Consider the following 18,461-nt stretch of genomic DNA (forward strand, 5'->3'; position numbering starts at 1 on the left):
TCAACATTCAGGCTGCCCTTTGCTATGTGAAGTTTGGCATCCTTTTTCCTGCTGGTAATGTGGGTCAGGTATTTTGCAGCAATATCAGGCCATTTCCTGGCATTTTGAACCATGGGTACAGAAGCATAATATCCCACATTCATAAATTGGAGGGGTGTTTTTTGTTTGTTTGTTTGTTTGTTTTGAAGAGTTGAATATAGTATTATTCAGTGGTGAAACCATTTTAGGAATAGGTGAAATGAGTTTCCCCTTATTTGATAATGGTGACTCCATTATAGCGCATGTTTGTACAGTGATTTGATGGCCTGTCAGTTACATAGAGCAAAGCAAGGGGCAGCTTGGCATTACTTAGAAGGTAAAGGTTCCCCTTGACAATTTTTGTCCAGTCGTGTTCGACTCTAGGGGGCGGTGCTCATCCCCGTTTCCAAGCCATAGAGCCAGCGTTTGTCCAAAGACAATCTTCCGTGGTCACATGGCCAGTGCGACTTAGACACGGAACGCTGTTACCTTCCCACCAAGGTGGTCCCTATTTATCTACTCGCATTTGCATGCTTTCGAACCACTAGGTTGGCGGGAGCTGGGACAAGTGACGGGCGCTCACTCCGTCACGTGGATTCGATCTTACGACTGCTTGGTCTTCTAACCCTGCAGCACAGGCTTCTGCGGTTTAGCCCACAGGACCACCACGTCCCGTAAGGCATTACTTAACCCTGAACAAAGATTTAAAATCAACCAACCAACCAACACCAACCAACCAACCAACCAACCAACCAACCAACCAACCAACCAACCAACCAACCAACCAACCAACCAACCAACAAAAACAAAGGATTGCCAACTCAAGAGCCAGTGTGGTCTAATGATTATGTGCTAGACTAGAATTCTGGGTCCCTAAGTTCAATCCTCACTCAGTCATAAGACTCACTGTGTAACCTTGAGCCACATTTAATATTATTTCAACTGAGGCTTAAGTGAGGACAAAGAGTCAGGTGCACTGCCTTGATCTCATTGGAAGACATACGGGAGATAAATGTAACAAATAAATAAATATCCTTGTAGCCTGTGTCTCCAACTTTTTGTAAAACATCGAGTTCCTGAGAACATCATTTTTGCAGAGGTGGGAAGGAGACCTGTTTTCAAAATGTCAAATAGGGGAAGTGATTAAAGCTGCAAAAGTAACTAATAATCCTCCTGGGATAGCTAAACAACAGTAAAAAAGTGAGGGGGGGCAATATATTTAGGTATTTAAAACGTGCACTGTACAAGAGCAGTAAGTATTGGTTGTTTTTCCTTAAAGCACTGCATTCATTTTTGCATGCATAGCTCCCACTGATTTGAGCAGTGGTAGTATAGCTAAGATTCCTCCCATCTAATACATGCCTTGGAAATACTATTGACCAAAAAGTGTTTTAAAGAGCTAAAAGTCAAAGCATGTAGAGCTAATTCTCAGCCTCTTTTACCTAAACCATTCTGCTTTATTATTATTGTGGTTGGTAAGTACCTTCATGGATGCAAAATTTCTGATAGCAGATGGCTCTTTAATGTAACCCAATGGATAGCAGGGGAAGCTGAATACATTTGGACTAGAAATAACTTAGAATTTAAAAGCATTTTTGAGTATAATCAGCACTAAGATGATGTCTAGGACTCGTTATTCCAAAGGTCACAGTCACTGTAGGATTACTGCGTAACACCTAGGTTAATCCTGGCCATTTTATTGTTTGAGAATGGGCTGGGATGAACAGCATCCCTAAAAGTTAATGAGTCTCTGAACAATGTGTTTCAAACCCTTTCTCTGATGATTAGGGGGGGGGGAATTCGGCCATGTGTTGGAAGCGTAAATAAAAACAGGCATTCGAGAACGGACTTAGACTGAACAGTCCTTCAAAGAGAGGGTGGCTTAAAGCAGAGGACTGTGCCTTGTATAGTAGGAAAGATGCCCAACAGATTGAGTCATTTCACATGAGGAAGCGTTTCTCGATCTACGTCAGTGCTGTAGAGACCTCTGCCTCTATTCGCTAATGTCAAAGCACTCTGTGCAAGTTAGAGCTGAAGAGTATATAGATCTAAGTCCATCTGTTATTGAAAAATATTAAATAAGCAGGAGCTTTTTTGAGTTATATGTTTAGTTTTCTTTTTAAAAAAATCAAACCTCTTGGCATCCCATCTGATCTACTGTCATAAAGTGGCATGTCTGGTAGACATTTTATATACAGTGCCTATTTTTCGTGACTTCTTTAATTAACAGCATTTTTTAAAAAAACCTGGACTCGGTATGAAAGTATTGCCCATTCTCTCTCTCTCTAAATTACATCAAATGAACATGATGGTATGCTATCAGATATAGCAATTGATCATTTTTAGATTTCTGTGTTTCTTAAGGCTGCTTCATTGAAAACAGCTTTTGTGGTTTAGTAAGCAGGTAAAATCAAAAATCTCATTTCATATCTGACATTAATAACTTTCGGAGGGATGAATATTGGCATTTATGTGTGGACCAGAATCGAGTCCAATGTCCTAGAAGCACAAGGTCGGCAGACAATGCTACTAACTAGATAGAGAAATAAATCATGCATAATGCAGAATTTCTACCTTACATGTTAATTAATGTGTGCAATCAATTACCGATGTTACAATATGAGAAAGGAACTGGTTGGGAATGGGGTAATAAAAAATACCTATAGATTTATCTGCTGCTTTTTTTCCCTATTTAAACAAATAGTCTTCAAGTCTGTGAATGCTGTGTTGAGACATGCTCTGAATAATAAGCATCATAAAATCTAATCAGATTTATAAGAGGAATTGATTGTTGTGGCAGGAGGAGAGGGTAGAAAATAAGCTGAAATTTAAGTGTTAATTTTTATGCTAATCCACAGTAGCTTCATATGAAGCAATTTTGTTCTGTGCCACAAATATAAAATTGTCCCTTGCAGAGAAATGTCAGCTTGGTAGACCTGAAAGCAGTAATTTATTAGGTATGTTTCTATTAGTATGTGTCACAGTTGTTAGCAGGCAATACACACAATGGGGCTTCATACTTCTCCTCCAAGTCTCAGAATGTTTCAGCTCAGTGGTTAGAACGTGGGGCATTAATACATTATCATATACAGGGTGGTCTGTGCCCTGTGGACAAAAGGCTATTTAATACAATTTAATGTCATTCTGAGAAGAAGAGAAAAAATAAAGACAGGGAATAAAATGGCATCTGTGTGTTTCACAGTGCACTCATGCAAAAAACCCTCAGTTTAAGAGGTATGACATTTCTGCCAAGAAAAAGAATAAAACTGGGGCATCACCCCCCCACCTGTTCCCTACTGCAGTATTTTCTAAATGCTATTAAGTGATCGATTTACACAGGCACTTGATGATGTCATCCATAAGGAGCAGAATGCAGATGACAGCAAAATACGGGTGACAGTGACCTTGTTCCAGCATCCTTGGGACCCTGTCAGATTTACTTCCAGTGTATGGTTTCAAAGAATGTACTTTTTGGGCAATATCTAGTTACCGGGTAGTGAATTAATAGAGTTAAGGGTTCTGATGCAATTCTCAATATAGGTCAATTACATGCACCAACATCTGCTCTGTCACTAACATTTGCATATAGCATTCATATGTTAATGATGCCTCTTTTTACTCAAGTCATATATTTAAAAAACAACATTTGCATATCAGTTTGGATCAGTATATTACAAGTAATTTATCATTTTCTCCTTCTTGTTATGATTTAGGAATACACACACATACACACACAGTTTTCTTGAGTGATGGCTGCTATATTTGAGTACGGCTCTGATTTATACAAGAAACCCCTTAGTGGGAAAGCTTCCATTTTAAAGCCGCTTAAAGCCTTATAAATCAATAATGACACAGATGGACTGGTGATAATCTATTTAGAATGCCTGATAGCAAATATTGTTGTACAGATGATTAGAGTAGTAACTGTTTTAGCAGCAAGCCTTTCCCCTCTTTGTAAATGGTAAGTTTGAACAAAAAAGTGCACTTAATGTCAGAAAATCTTCTTGCTGGGTCTGGATTGCAAAGGGGGAAAGCATGGAGAGAAGAACAAAGAACGGTTCCAGCTCCTGCCAATATAATAATATCAATCCCTGTTTCTTTAACAAAACAGGCCCTCTTAATGGAATTGTGACTTCAGGTGTAAATAGCATTAAAAGCTGCTTTTTTAGCTCCTCTTTGCCCTGATCTAGCATAAGGAGGGAGAAAATAAAGTGGAGGTTGTCAGAAGTGGCAGCTGCTTGGAATCCTGATAAATATAAGCTTTTATTGATCTGATGAAAATGAAAGATCCCAGCGCTATGCAGTATTTAGCTTCTTGTCTACAACACGTCACTACTGGCCTTGCTCTGGGATAGATTTTCGTTCTCATACACCAGATTTGATTTCATCTTTAACCTTTTCAGTTGAATTTCCTTGACCTCTGTCTATTGCTGTGATTTTGGCGAATTTGTTACATTTCACTTTACATCATCTCTTTCTTTATTTCCTTTTGTGATAGGGAAGTGGGAGGCCCCTTTGGCAATCTGTCAGTGCCAGACTCAGCTGCATCCTTTCACTGAGCGATTTCTAACCAGACTGACAGTCCTTAAAACAAGTATGCAGTTAAGCTGCTGAGGTAAGATATACTGCATCTTTTACTGAGTACCCTGTATTTTCCTTTCCCCTCCTCCATGCCAAGCCCTATCTATTGCTCTTAATAATGATTCTTCATAATCTTTATCAGTTGAAATATCTACCCAGCAGGTTATACTGAAGAAGTTCAGCATTTTTATTTGTTTGTTTTTACAGAAGAACTATAGTATAGGAGGCTGAAAGGAACCAGTACAATCGTTCTGGAAACTTTATTGCAAAGGGGTACAGGAAGGGGATCAAATATGAAGCTTGAATAACACAGTTGCTGGCCTATTTTTCACTTAAAAATAAAGAATAATGGGCAAAGCTATATTAAAAGTGCTTACCTTATGTTGTTCAAAATGGCAGGTAGGTGTCTGTCCCATGTGTCTGTGCTTACGACATGGCGCACTTTCAGGATTTGGATGTACTGTAAAGAATATAGTTTGCCAGAGATCTGTCAATGAATATTAGGTTCTTCTTTGTGGCCTCTGTGAATTACACCCCAGGTGATCTGTGCCGGCACGGAGCCTCATCGGAAGGTTCTAGAGCTTCTGCGGTAGCAAAAAACCACATTAGAATAAGGCTCCTCCCCCCCTCGTATAAGTACCTTGGCGCCAACGCTCTCCTTTCAGTTGTGTCAACTGCCGCGTTGAGAGCCTCATAGTTTCTGCATCTGTGAGTAAAAGAGAAAGACAGTTTATTCTTGATCCCTTCCTGTTAATCAATCTTTTTGGAGCCTCATGGCGCAGTAATTAAATTGCTGTACTGCAGCTAAAACTGTGCTTACGACCTGGGGTTCAAATCCCAGGTAGCCGGCTCAAGGTTGACTCAGCCTTCTATCCTTCCGAGGTCGGTAAAATGAGTACCCAGCTTGCTGGGGGGGGGGGGGGACAATGTGTGGCCTGCATAATGAAATTGTAAACCACCCAGAGAGTGCTTGAAGCACTATGGGGCAGTATATAAGCAGCACACTTTGCTTTTTTGCTTTTTTCCCCCTTTAAACTTTTAAAAACAAATTCATTACCATCAGAGATTATTTTTTCTTTTTTTTCTTTGCTCGGCCTCCATCCGTAGCACCCCCCCCATCATCGTTTTTTCTCTTCAAATTATTTTCTCTTATTTGTAGCTCTGTTGGGCCCATTTAAACACTGTGTGGTCTGTGATAACAAAATGCCACTCTCCGACGGCCACACCAAGTGTCGTTTTTGCTTGGGAGAGACACACGAGACGTCCTCCTGCCAGCATTATAAGAACTTCAAGCATGAAGTCCTCTGTTATCATTTATCCAGATTAAAATTCCATCTTTGGGAACAATCCCTTCAACCAACTAAAATGGCCCAAACTCCTTGCAAGGCCACCTCACAAACCAAAGAAATGGAGAAGGCTCTTTTTTAAGCCTCAAAGCAACGTCCATCAACCACACCATTCCATTCCGATTCTCCACCCACTTTGTCTAAAACTTCAATAGTCCATAAATCGAAGCACTCAATACCAAAATCCTCGATATCGAAGTCCTCCACTAAACGTCAAATGTCCACTGAAGCCTCTTCAGTTCCAGAGCCTTCTCCACCTAAAAGACCTAAACAGCATAAATCTAAAGCTGCAGTCATCTCTCAGCAGCCTCAAGCAACCATCGAATCAATCTCTATTGGTTCACCTTCTGATGATGACGGAATCCCCTCTCATCAACCCTGCTTCCAATCACTGGAATGAGATGACAGAGTTGATCGATTAACATCTTCTCCTCCCGGTCCTCAACACTTTTATTTCAAGCAACCCTTCCGTAGTTGTTTCACCTGACAGGGTTGACTCCGAACAACAACTAGAGACCATACCTTATTCGGTAACATCTGATCGTCCACCATGACCGCCTCAGAGACATCAGCCCCAACAGTCCCTGGAGCCATCTATTTCATCACGCTTGGCTCAGACCCACTTTCAGCACTCTCACTGAGTTGTCATTTGCCCCGGCCAGTGCTCGACCGGACAAACCGCAACCTCCAAGCAGCCACTTGCTCTATCCAGCTCAGCCATACCTTCTCATGGCGAGCCTCGATCTTGACAACCATCAGTGTTGAAATGGCCATACCACCATGACCCACATGGACTCCAACCTGCTCCCTACCTGACACCTAAAAGACCCAGGACGGTTGAGTAATTTTCTTCTACACGCAAGGCTTTTACAGCTCCAGCCTCCCGATATTTTTCCACTAATCTAGACGAGGGAAATCATTCCTCTCACATCTCCAGCATCTATATATTCCACTGCTTTACCAGCTCATCAACAACCTCAGTTTTGACATCACCAAGACATAAGCTCTGATATCGATGATCCTTAATATCCTCCCTGGTCCATGGACACTCGTTCTGACCCCCTATCAATGCATGATTTCCGTCACCCGATAGAATCAAGCCATCAAACTCAACATCATTATGACCCCGACGTGCAACCATATCAAACGGCGTCCATGGACACTTGGATGACATCTCTCAGTATCGAAAATCCTCGACACTGACAAATACTCATAGACATGTCGGCTCCATCAACATCGAGCCACAAATATCAATACTTTCAACAAGAAGGTCTTTCCATTGCCAAATAACAGATGCTTTCTGCTAGGCACCTGGTAGACACCAGATCAAAGTCAATGGCCACCTCAGTAGCCTTGCAACGTTTCCCTTGGCTAAGGACAGTTGGCCTGGCCGAGGATGCCCGCACACATATCAAAGACCTTCCATTCGATGGAGCAGGCCTCTTTAATACTTAAACTGATGATATTTTGGAAAACATGCAAAAGAAAAGATCAGCAGCTAGATGTTGGGGAGTTTATCCATCTTACCTACAGCATCCCCAATAAAATCAGTGGAGATGACTGTACAACTTGTATCAAAAATTCCAACGTGATCCTCCAAAACAAGTATCTTATACACCCTATTTGAGAAATCAAAGAAATAAACCCCGCCAACAACATATTACTAGGCGCAACAACCACAAGTCCAAACATCACATTTAATGCTCCCATGACCGAGATCACACACCAATCTACCCAGCCTGCCCTCTGGAAACACCTACCTGTCTGGGAATCCATCACTACAGATGCCTGGGTACTGTCCATCATCTGCGATAGCTAACACATCCATTTCTTCTAACTTCCTCCGGCAATACACATCATCACTCCACCATTTCCAATCCCTACAAGAGGAAATTAAAAATTTACTCTTCAAAGATGCTATACAACATGTCTCACAACACAACAAAGGGTTTTTCTCTCGCTATTTCCCCGTACCCAAAAAGGACAGAGGTCTTCACCCTATCTTAGACCTACGAGAGTTAAACAAATACATCATTACCCCAAAGTTATGTATGGTTACTCTTGAATCAGTTCTCCCTTTACTCTGCAAATCTACTGGTTCACTGGCATAGATCTCAAAGATGCATACTTCTATATTTCCATACATCCCTCACACAGAAAATTCCTTCAATTTCAGCTAGGATCACAAGCCTACCAATTCAAAAGGCTTCCTTTTGGCCTTGCAACAGCTCCAAAAGTATTCACGAATGCATGGCATTGGTAGCTGCTTATCTCAGGTTGCAAAAAATTCTCATATTTCCATATATCGACGATTGGCTTCTCGTAGCTCATTCCTGTCGCAAGGCCCAATGAGATACTCACTTCACCCTTACTCTCCTTCACGATTTCAGTCTTGCTGTCAACGAACAAAAATCAAATTTGAAACCTACAAAGATTATTCATTATATAACCGCAGGCATAGATTCCACACAAGCTTGCGCCTTTCTTCCTCCAGACAAGAGAGAAAATCTCATCGCATTACTCAAATTTTCACCCCTCATGCTGTGGAATCCGCCTTGACTGTGCAACATGTACTAGGCACCATGGCCTCTAGGATGTCAGTTGTGCAGCACGTACGTCTCAAGATGAGATCTCTTCAGTTGTGGTTTCTCACCCTCTTCGACCCGCTCAGAGACCTTCCTCACAGTCTTTTAAGGGTCACCCCAGAACTCGCCTCCCAACTTCAGTGGTGGTGTTTCCCTCCCAACCTATCCATCGGGCGGCTGTTCCGACAACCACAAATACAGGTCAGCACCAATGCCAGCCTCACAGGATGGGGAGCTCACTGCAAATTTCTCAAAATCCATGCCAAGTGGTCTTCCAGAGAGAAATTGCTTCACATCAACAAATTAGAGCTGTTGGCGGTTATGAAAGCTTGCAAAGCTTTCAGAAATCTCGCTGGCAAGATGGTACAAATTGCCACCCACAACACCACAGCGATGTACTATATTCTGAAACAAAGTGGCACCCACTCTCCACGTCTCCTCTGTTTAGCAGTCGACCTCTGGGAGTGGTGCCTAACACATCACATCTGCCTGACGGCTTTACACATTGCCGGCCACAACAATGACTTGGCCAATCTACATAGCCGCATCAGCTCTCAAGCTCAGGAATGGGAGTTAGACCAATCAGTTTTTCTTTGCCTATGAGAATGATGGGGCAAGCCAACTTCGACCTCTTTGCCTCCCGTGTGAATCAGAAGTGTAAACGATACTGCTCCCGAGCCGGCATTGGCAAATACTCTGAAGGAGATGCATTCATCAGTCAATAGCCCAAGACCCTCACTTACCTTTTCCCTCTGTTCCCACTTCTCCACATGGTTGTGGTTCGCCTGCAACAAGATAAACCTGATGCCATCGTTATAGCCCCTTGGTGGCCGAGACAACCCTGGTTTCCAGTCCTTCACAATCTCTCATCAGACATTCACCACCTCCCTCGCCTGCCCCACCTCCTCACACAGAACAATGCCCAAGTACTCCACCCAGACTTAACCTGTTCTGCATCTGGCAGCGTGGAGGATTCTGCCTTGCTAATGAATGTCCTCCATCAATCAAAGAAGACCTCCACTAGAAAGGCTTACCTGTATAAATGAACAGTTTCAAATCTTTCACTGAAGCTTCTTCATTGCCTTCTATCAACCCATCACTTGCTACTGTTCTACGTTTTTTGTTTCATCTCAAGTCTAGCAGCCTTTCCCTCTCTTCCTTGAGAGTTTACCTCTCCACCATAGTTTCTTATCAGCCTCCTAACTCTCTGGCAGCTGATTTCTTCAAGCATCCAACATTGAAACATTTTCTTAAAGGTCTATCATATTTACCCAGATACCTGCCCGTCTTCTCCACAATGGTCACTAACACTAGTACTGCAACAACTTAATAAAGCTCCTTTTGAGCCTTTAGCTTCAACTGATTTACAGCTACTTACCTTTAAAACAGTTTCCCTTGTCGCCATCACCTCAGCTCGACAAGCTAGTGATTTAGCGGCCTTACATCACAACTATCCTTATTTACAGTTTTTTTTTCCAGACAAAGTCAATCTATCCATGGATATTTCTTTCCTCCCCTAAGTCGTATCTCAATTCCATCTCTCTCAACTATTTGTCCTTCCTTCCTTCTTCCCGTCACCATTCACAACTCAAGAAAGACCACGAGGCCACGAAGAAGAACGACAGGTTACCCACGTGTAATTGTAGTTCTTTGAGTGGACCTCTGTGGGTCACACATCCCACTCGTCCTCCCCACTGTCACGCCATTCTGCTTAATGTAGCAGCGATTGACACAACTGAAAGGGGAGCCTTGGCGCCAAGGTATACGAGGGGGGAGGGGCCTTATACTAATATGTGTTTTTGCTACCACAGAAGCGCTATAACTTTCCGATGAGGCTCCGCGCAGGTGCGAATCACCCAGGGTGTGAATCACAGAGGTCCACTCAAAAAACTACAGTTACAGGTGGGTAACCTGTCGTTCCTGTTCTCTGTACAACAAAAGCCTTTTTTACGTAACTGATGGGGTCCCAATACTCACTTAGTGTTCTAAGAGAAAAAAAAATTACAAATGTCCATGTAAAAGTCGCAGTGTGTTATCTACATAGTGAATTGGAATCCTGTATGTAAACCAGATAGCATACTCATAGCTGTGGAAGATACGTGGGAGCTGTCACCACCGAAAGATTAAATGAGTAGTTTTCCTAAACTTACAGAAGATATTCATTGAATCTATCCGTGATTATGATTTCTGTATAGCCATGTATATTTGGCCTGGATTTAGATGGGCACGAATTGCTGGTTCAATGATTTGTTTTTCAGCTGAACAGGTGTTCGGCACTTCCCAGCCCTGCCTCCTCCAGCAGGTGCCCAATCAGGGGCAGTGCTCAGAGGAGGCAGGGCAGCGAAGCCGTAGGGCTGCCTCTGAGTGGGTGCTGGCCAGAAGATGTGGGGTGGGGAAGCACCAAACACCTATTTAGCTAAAAGATCTCTGTACAGGACTCTAGTTACTTGCATGGGAGGCAGTGTGGTGTAATGAATAGAGTATCAGACTAGCACTCAGAAGATCTGGGCTCAAATCCCCACTTGGTCTTGGAACCCCATTATGGATAGCGTCTGATAAAAAAAATTCCTTAAAATATCTCACTTACCTTGAAAGTCATATTAGAATCACTGTAAGGTAGTTCCCGCTTGACAAAACAGAACAATGACAGCCAACTTGATGAAAATTGAATTAATTTATGCAGTCTTTTAAAAAGGACTTTCTTGGCTGATAATTTGAATATGGAATCTGGAGTATGTCTAGCTCTCCTTGAGGTTCAGTAACAGCATTATGTTTGCCAGAGCCTCTGCTGTTATTTTGAGTAGTTTTTGATACAACCAAATCAAAGTGAAGAATTTGAAATAGCTTTTCTGAAAGCCTGTGCCTAGGTCATAAATTATTCTACACCCATCATTCGTTCACATAGTAAAACCATACCTCTTTGCTTGACATTACTGAAATAGAGAAAAGGGAAAGTTAAAAATAAAATGAAACATTTAAATCTTTGCTGTGGAGAACCCTCAGATGACAATCTAGCAGAGTTGATAAAAGCTGCTATCAATTACAGCTTATTATTAATTTATTAAGGTGTTATTAATAAACATTAGGATGACAGCGTCCATATGGATCTTATAAACATGGACTTCTAAAAAAATCACCAAGGTAAGTCTCTATGAGGGGACATAAGAGGGCCAGGAGTAAAAACTGCTATTTCTATGGTCATTAATTGCATGCCATCTTTCCAGAGCCTGGAGACCTGTTTGCTGGAGTTTGTAGCTAGTAAACGAGTTTTCAATTGGCCAGGCTGCACAGTGTTTTTTTTTCCTGTCTTCTGTATCTCTTGGATGAGTTGGGTTCTTCACGGCTGTATGCAGTCCAGTTTCACTTATTAGACACATTTCATTTTAGAAAGATACTAATCCCTCTTCATATACTTAACTTCAGGGGACTCATTGGAATTACAGTGGGGTCTTGACTTGAGAACTTAATTCGTATTGGAAGGCGGTTCTCAAGTCAAAAGGTTCTCAGGTCAAATCTGCATTTCCCATAGGAATGCATTGAAAACCATTTGATCTGTATCTGCTCTTTTCCGTCCATAGAAACTAATGGGAAGCTGCTATTCTGCCTTCGACCACTAGAGGGGGAATATTTTGTTTCTTTTTTTCTTAGGTCAAGAAAGGTTCAGGGAAGGCAGGGAAAATACAGTCCAGGCAGTACAGTACCAGGCAGTCTGAAGACTGTCTCCCAATCCACTCTCTAAATGCTGGGAGGAGTGAGGAAGCAGACAGGCACCCTTTTCACTGGCCAACAGTTAACTGAAAGTTCAAATTTTGCACTTTCCCTGCCTCCCACGTGGTTTTTTTCAGTTCTTAACTCAAATCTAAGTATGTAAGTCAAGTCAATATTTTCCTATGAGAGCGGTTCTTAAGTCAAAATGTTCTTAACTCAAGCCGTTCTTAAGTCAAGACCCCACTGTAACACTAAAGGATACTCCTGTACCCTGTTTTGCCTAAAATAAGACCTAATCTGATAATAAGCCCTAGTATGATTTTTCAGGATGCTCGTAATATAAGCCCTACCCCCAAAATAAGCCCCAGTGAAGTGAAACCCCACCCTCCACCCTTGTGCAGCAACTGGAAGAAGATGACAGGACTGTATTTGAATAAATGCAGATAGTTGTACGTGAAAAAAACAAAACATCCCCTGAAAATAAGCCCTAATGCATTTTTGGAGCAAAAATTAATATAAGACCCTGTCTTATTTTCGGGGAAACGCAGTATTAATTTGCCACCCAGACATTAGCGACAATTCATACTGTTATCAGCAGCATGCTTGCTACACAATTACTGTAGCAACAGTTTATTTAACTACCCTGTGTTTTGGAGGGCAGTCCTTTAATAAGGTAAGTGTTTCACTCCTACGGAATGTCAGACAAGTGGTCTGAACTGCCAATCTTCTCGGACTCGGAAATCACTACTATTGTCCATGAGGTTTAGAGATTACGGGCCAAGCCGAGGGAATTGCTTCACCCTCTAGGGAAGTAAAACAGAGATGGAGAAGTTCATGCTCTTCTAACAATTTAGCCAGTATATTTGCGGTAGCAGTTCTGCTACTAGGGCAAGGCCAGGACTTTGTGTCCTGTGAAGCATTGTGGGCACCACTGCAGAGCGTTGGTTATAATACAGTAGTTCCCAACCTTGAGTCCCCAGAGGGTCTTGGACTAAAACTCCCAGAAGCCTTCACCACTAGCTGTGTGCTGGCCAGGATTTCTGGGAATTGTAGCCCAAGAACATTTGGGGACCCTAGGTTGGGAACCGCTGGTCTAAGAGGAAAATACTGTAAGTGTTTGAGAAGAATTTCCTAGACTTCTTTATTTATTCTCATGAGCATACACAGCTCATTCCTTTAAAAAACACACATCAATCTTGTGGTTGGGGAATGCATCTGGTTCATATAGCATCACCTAAAGATAATGGGCCTTTGCTTTGAGAAAGATGATCATTTTGTGTGGCTGCTTCTGAATTCTTGCAGCATGTGTGTATTTTGCTAACATGTATTCACCTTCCTCACATTACATTTTGGAAACATAGTGGGGGTGAGGTTCAGAGGCATCACCTGCCTGGAAACTAAAATATCATCTGGAAACCCTCTCCCAGATGTATACGAGGAGCTCATTCTGGTTACTTAGGGATTCCAAAAAGAAAGAAGCCATGTTGATCAAAAAGAATAAAATGAAATTCAGGTCCACAGATGGGCAGGAGATTGTATATTAGGATCAACTATGGATGCGTAAAATATGCAAGTTTCTGAATTCTCTTGAATCCTTCATTTGATCCTGAGAAGGCCTGTGGATACTGAATTTTGTTTTATTCTGCTTCTTGGGTGCTCAACACATAGTGAAAGTCTGCTCTTTATCGTGGTTTTTATTATGATTTTTTTCCTTCAAGAAGGAGGTTATAGGTAAAGGTAAAGGTTCCCCTTGACATTTAGTCCAGTGGTGTCCAACTCTAGGGCGCGGTGCTCATCCCTGTTTCCAAGCCATAGAGCCAGGGTTTTGTCTGTAGACCGTTTCCATGGTCACGTGGCCAGCATGACTAGACATGGAACACTGTTACCTTCTCACCGAGGTGGTACCTATTCATCTACTCGCATTGGGCTGCTTTCGAACTGCTAGGTTTTCAGGAGCTGGGACAAGCGACGGGAGCTCCCTCCGTTGCATGGATTTGATCTTACGACTGCTGGTCTTCTGACCCTGCAGCACAGAGGCTTCTGCAGTTTAACCCGCAGCGCCACCACATACAGTGGGGTCTTGACTTAAGAACGGCTTGAGTTAAGAACATTTTGACTTAAGAACCACTCTCATAGGAAAATATTGACTTGACTTACATACTTAGATTTGAGTTAAGAACTGAAAAAAAACACGTGGGAGGCAGGGAAAGTGCAAAATTTGAACTTTCAGTTAACTGTTGGCCAGTGAAAAGGGTGCCTGTCTGCTTCCTCACTCCTCCCAGCATTTAGAGAGTGGATTGGGAGACAGTCTTCAGACTGCCTGGTACTGCCTGGACTGTATTTTCCCTGCCTTCCTTGAACCTTTCTTGACCTAAGAAAAAAAGAAACAAAATATCCCCCTCTAGTGGTCGAAGGTGGAATAGCAGCTTCCCATTAGTTTCTATGGACGGAAAAGAGCAGATACGGATCAAATGGTTTTCAATGCATTCCTATGGGAAATGCAGATTTGACTTGAGAACTTTTTGACTTGAGAACCGCCTTCCAATACGGATTAAGTTCTCAAGTCAAGACCCCACTGTATCAAAGACATAACCCAAGGAGATTATAGCTTATTTTTTTTACTTGCACAGTTTTTTTTTTTTTTTGCTTTATTGTGTTTCCCTTCATGTTAACCCTGTGAAGTAGGCCCATTTTTATTTTCCACTTTGCAGTTAGGAAGCCGAGAATGATAGTCCTCAGTCCTTACCACATTGATGGCTGTAAAAGTGCCCCCATTGCAGTCTTCACTGGCACTCTGCCTCATCCCTTTGCTGAAGATAGTTGTCTGAAGAAGCAAAGGTTGCAGACAAAAGTGAACCTGTCTTTTTGCCACGAGCCCACACTGTGTTTAGCAGAACATTTTGTTACTACGTTTTTTTTTGTTTGTTTTTTGAATATTATGTTCCATATGTTCTATCTTCTAGTCTTTTGTTGGATCAAATGTGGGATAGTTTAAAAAAAATCAATTGCATTCTCTGCAAGTAAGTTAGTACCTGATAGCTTTATAAGTCCTTAATGAGTAACCCCCATCTTTTAAAAAGACTACTTCATCATGCTGAGGACACAGAACTAACAAAAGTTTTATTATATGACACGCGCGAGAAAAATGTCACAACAAAACAAGCAGAGTGAGTTTCATATCATGAATCATTAACATAGTTACTACCAAATGTTTTCTGTCCATCCAACTGCACTCCCTTCCAGGGCTTAAAAATATCCCATCCTGCAACATGTGAGTAAATAGCTAATTCCATTGCCATGTTTTCTTTATGTAGTGAAGTGAAACACAATTGTTGTTGTTTAGTCGTTTAGTCGTGTCCCCTTCATGACCCCATGGACCAGAGCATGCTAGGCCCTCCTGTCTTCCACTGCCTCCCGGAATTGGGTCAAATTCATGTTGGTCACTTCAATGACACTGTCCAACCATCTCATCCTCTGTCATCCCCTTTTCCTCTTGCCTTCACATTTTCCCAACATCAGGGTCTAATCGCTAACATGATTAGCCATCTAAAATTCTGTAACATTTCAGTCAGGAGGGAGTGCAGTCCCAGAATCATATTTATATAAGTTTAAAACAAAAATTGACCTCCTTGTTTATGTAGCTTGAACATAAAATAAATGTCTTATCAGAAATCAACAGTAATAGAAATAACTGTGTTAGCTCGTGTTAGCCAACTGGGTTAGTTTTGTGGGAAGAGAACTCGATTAACAGATAGAACTTAAACTGGCCAAGTTGAAAGTTTCACTGGTTTATATTACCCCCACACTGAAGGAAAAACCTAAGAATTGACATTAATGGCTACACATCACCCCCACGCCTCCCATTGCAGTCTCAAATGGTTCTTTAATTCTGTGGTCCCCAACCTTGGGCCTCCAGATGTTCTTGGACTTCAACTCCCAGAAATCCTGGCCAGCAGAGGTGGTGGTGAAGGCTTCTGGGAGCTTTAGTCCAAGAACATCTGGAGGCCCAAGGTTGGGGATCACTGCTCTAACTCATCCCTTTGCTGAAGAAAGCAGTGTGAGAAGCTGAAGGCTGCAGGCAGACATCCTGCCCTCTCATTTCTAAGCAAGTGACTTGCTGGGGAGAGAAGGAAGACAGGGATGTCGTGAGGTCCAGCCTTGGGTGCCTTTGGTATGTCTTTGTGTGAGTGAAATACAGTGGTGCCTCGCAAGACGAATTTAATTTGTTCCGCGATTAAAGTTGTCTTGAGAAAAATTCATCTTCGAAATGCGTTTTCCCATTGGAATGCATTGAAATCTAATTAATGCGTTCCTATGGGCAAAAAAAGTCAGAACAAAGTCAAATTTGGTTTACAGAGGGTTTATTAAGTCCTCTTTATAGCCATACATATTGTGCAGATGATTTTAAAAATTTCAACCCAAAAACTTAACTTTTTAAACATCATAGAAAAAGATTTAGGTAAAAGGCAAAGGTTCCCCTTGACATTTTAGTCAGTCGTGTTCGACTCTAGGGGGCGGTACTCATCCCCGTTTCCAAACCGTAGAGCCAGCGTTTGTCCGAAGACAGTTTCCGTTGTCACGTGGCCAGCATGGCTATACACGGAACGCTGTTTACCTTCCCACCGAGGTGGTACCTATTTATCTACTCGCATTTACATGCTTTCAAACTGTTAGGTTGGTGAGGAGCTGGGACAAAGTGATGGGAGCTCACTCTGTCATGTGGATTCGAACTTATGACTGCTGGTCTTCTGACCCTGCAGCACAGGCTTCTGCGGTTTAGCCCGCAGCGCCACCATTTAAACATTTAAACATTTAAAAATCAGCAAACATGAAGCAGGAACAAAAAAATGGAAAACATTCTTCTTGCGAAGCACGGCCATAGGAACATTTGTCTTGCCAGTCATCAGCCCCATTGCCGAAACAATTTGTCTTGCAAGTTTTTTGTCCTGCGAGGCATTTGTCTTGCGAGGCACCACTGTAAGTGACTCGAAATTTGCCAGCGGATCAGGGCTTTGTAACATGAAGACTTTGTGGATGCTGACTATAGTGGAGAGATGAAATCCCCCAAATCTTGTGTCTGACCTGCCAGTGGATTCCTGCTCTGACCTGATGTTGGGCACCGGCCATCCCTCCTGGTACTACGACTCCTATCTTTTTCTTATGAATTAAACCTTTTTAATATGATAAGTCCTCCTGGTCTTTCAGACTTGATGCTATAGCTTGTGGGGGGCGGCAGTGACTTGGAAGATGTTGATCCTTTTTCGTCAGAAATGTTGCCTTTCTACCCATTGAAATGATGATTGTATCCAAATAGACCTTTGGCATACGTGGGCCTATTAGCTATGCGACTAAAAAGGAAGAATGGATAGTCTCTAATTTTAAAAAATTACATCCTCATAGATGCAATAGGATTAAAGCCTGATATAGCGCAATCCTTCGTATGTCTAGTCAGAAGTAACTTCCGTTCCATTCAGTAGGATTTACTTCTAGGTAAATGAACATAGGGTTGCAGCCTGAATTAATTATGAATAATTTACAAGAGTGGAATGGAATTATATTGAAACATGATGCAGCAGTTTATGCAAAGGAATCATGCATGTCTACTTAGAAGTAAGATCCGGTAGATCCAGTGGATTTACTGCAAGGTACGCGGGTGTAGGGTTGTTCTTTAAATGTCTTGTAATTGCAAATTCCTTCCATCGAGATAAAATACCCATGGAATATGTATTATCTGAGAAATGAATATCTTTACTGAGAAATAAATGAAATATTTGGGAGACAGACTACATATATAAGTAATAAATAAACAAACTTATACATACATATATACATATATATGTATACATATGTATATGTATATGTATATGTATATGTATATGTATATGTGATTACATGGTAAATCTGCATCAATTTGTACTGTCAGGCAACAGCAACCTTATAGTTTTCTGGACTTCTTAGAGCTATTAGTGGGACACACTTAGATATCGGCACCTTTAAAAGAGAGGAGGTTTGTAAGGGAGGGGGAGAGGGAAATCAAGAGAAGGGTTTCTGTGAGATGGGCAGGAAATGGTTTTTCAAAAAAATCAATGTAGCCATTTTGTTCTCTCACAGCTCAAAACAGGGATGGTGGCTGTAAATTAATAGATGGGGTTTTTTTCCCTACGCTTTTTGGTGAAACTTTATTGTAGTCACCTGATTTAAACTGAGATGGCAATTTAGCATC

At 41.8% G+C, this 18,461-nt stretch overlaps 1 protein-coding gene across 12 annotated transcripts in view; it reads left to right on the top strand.

Moving 5' to 3' along the window:
• The window catches only part of ZNF536 (zinc finger protein 536), a 699,351-nt gene that overhangs the window by 294,114 nt on the left and 386,776 nt on the right, over positions 1–18,461 (top strand). For all 12 annotated transcript variants that reach the window (XM_072980786.2, XM_078380344.1, XM_072980787.2 and 9 more), the window contains one exon: positions 4,517–4,633. The gene's annotated coding sequence lies outside the window, so the exon portion shown is untranslated. The remainder of the gene's footprint in view (positions 1–4,516; positions 4,634–18,461) is intronic.

This window comes from Pogona vitticeps, chromosome 10 (assembly GCF_051106095.1).
Source record: "Pogona vitticeps strain Pit_001003342236 chromosome 10, PviZW2.1, whole genome shotgun sequence".
In the NCBI taxonomy this organism is placed as follows: domain Eukaryota; kingdom Metazoa; phylum Chordata; class Lepidosauria; order Squamata; family Agamidae; genus Pogona; species Pogona vitticeps.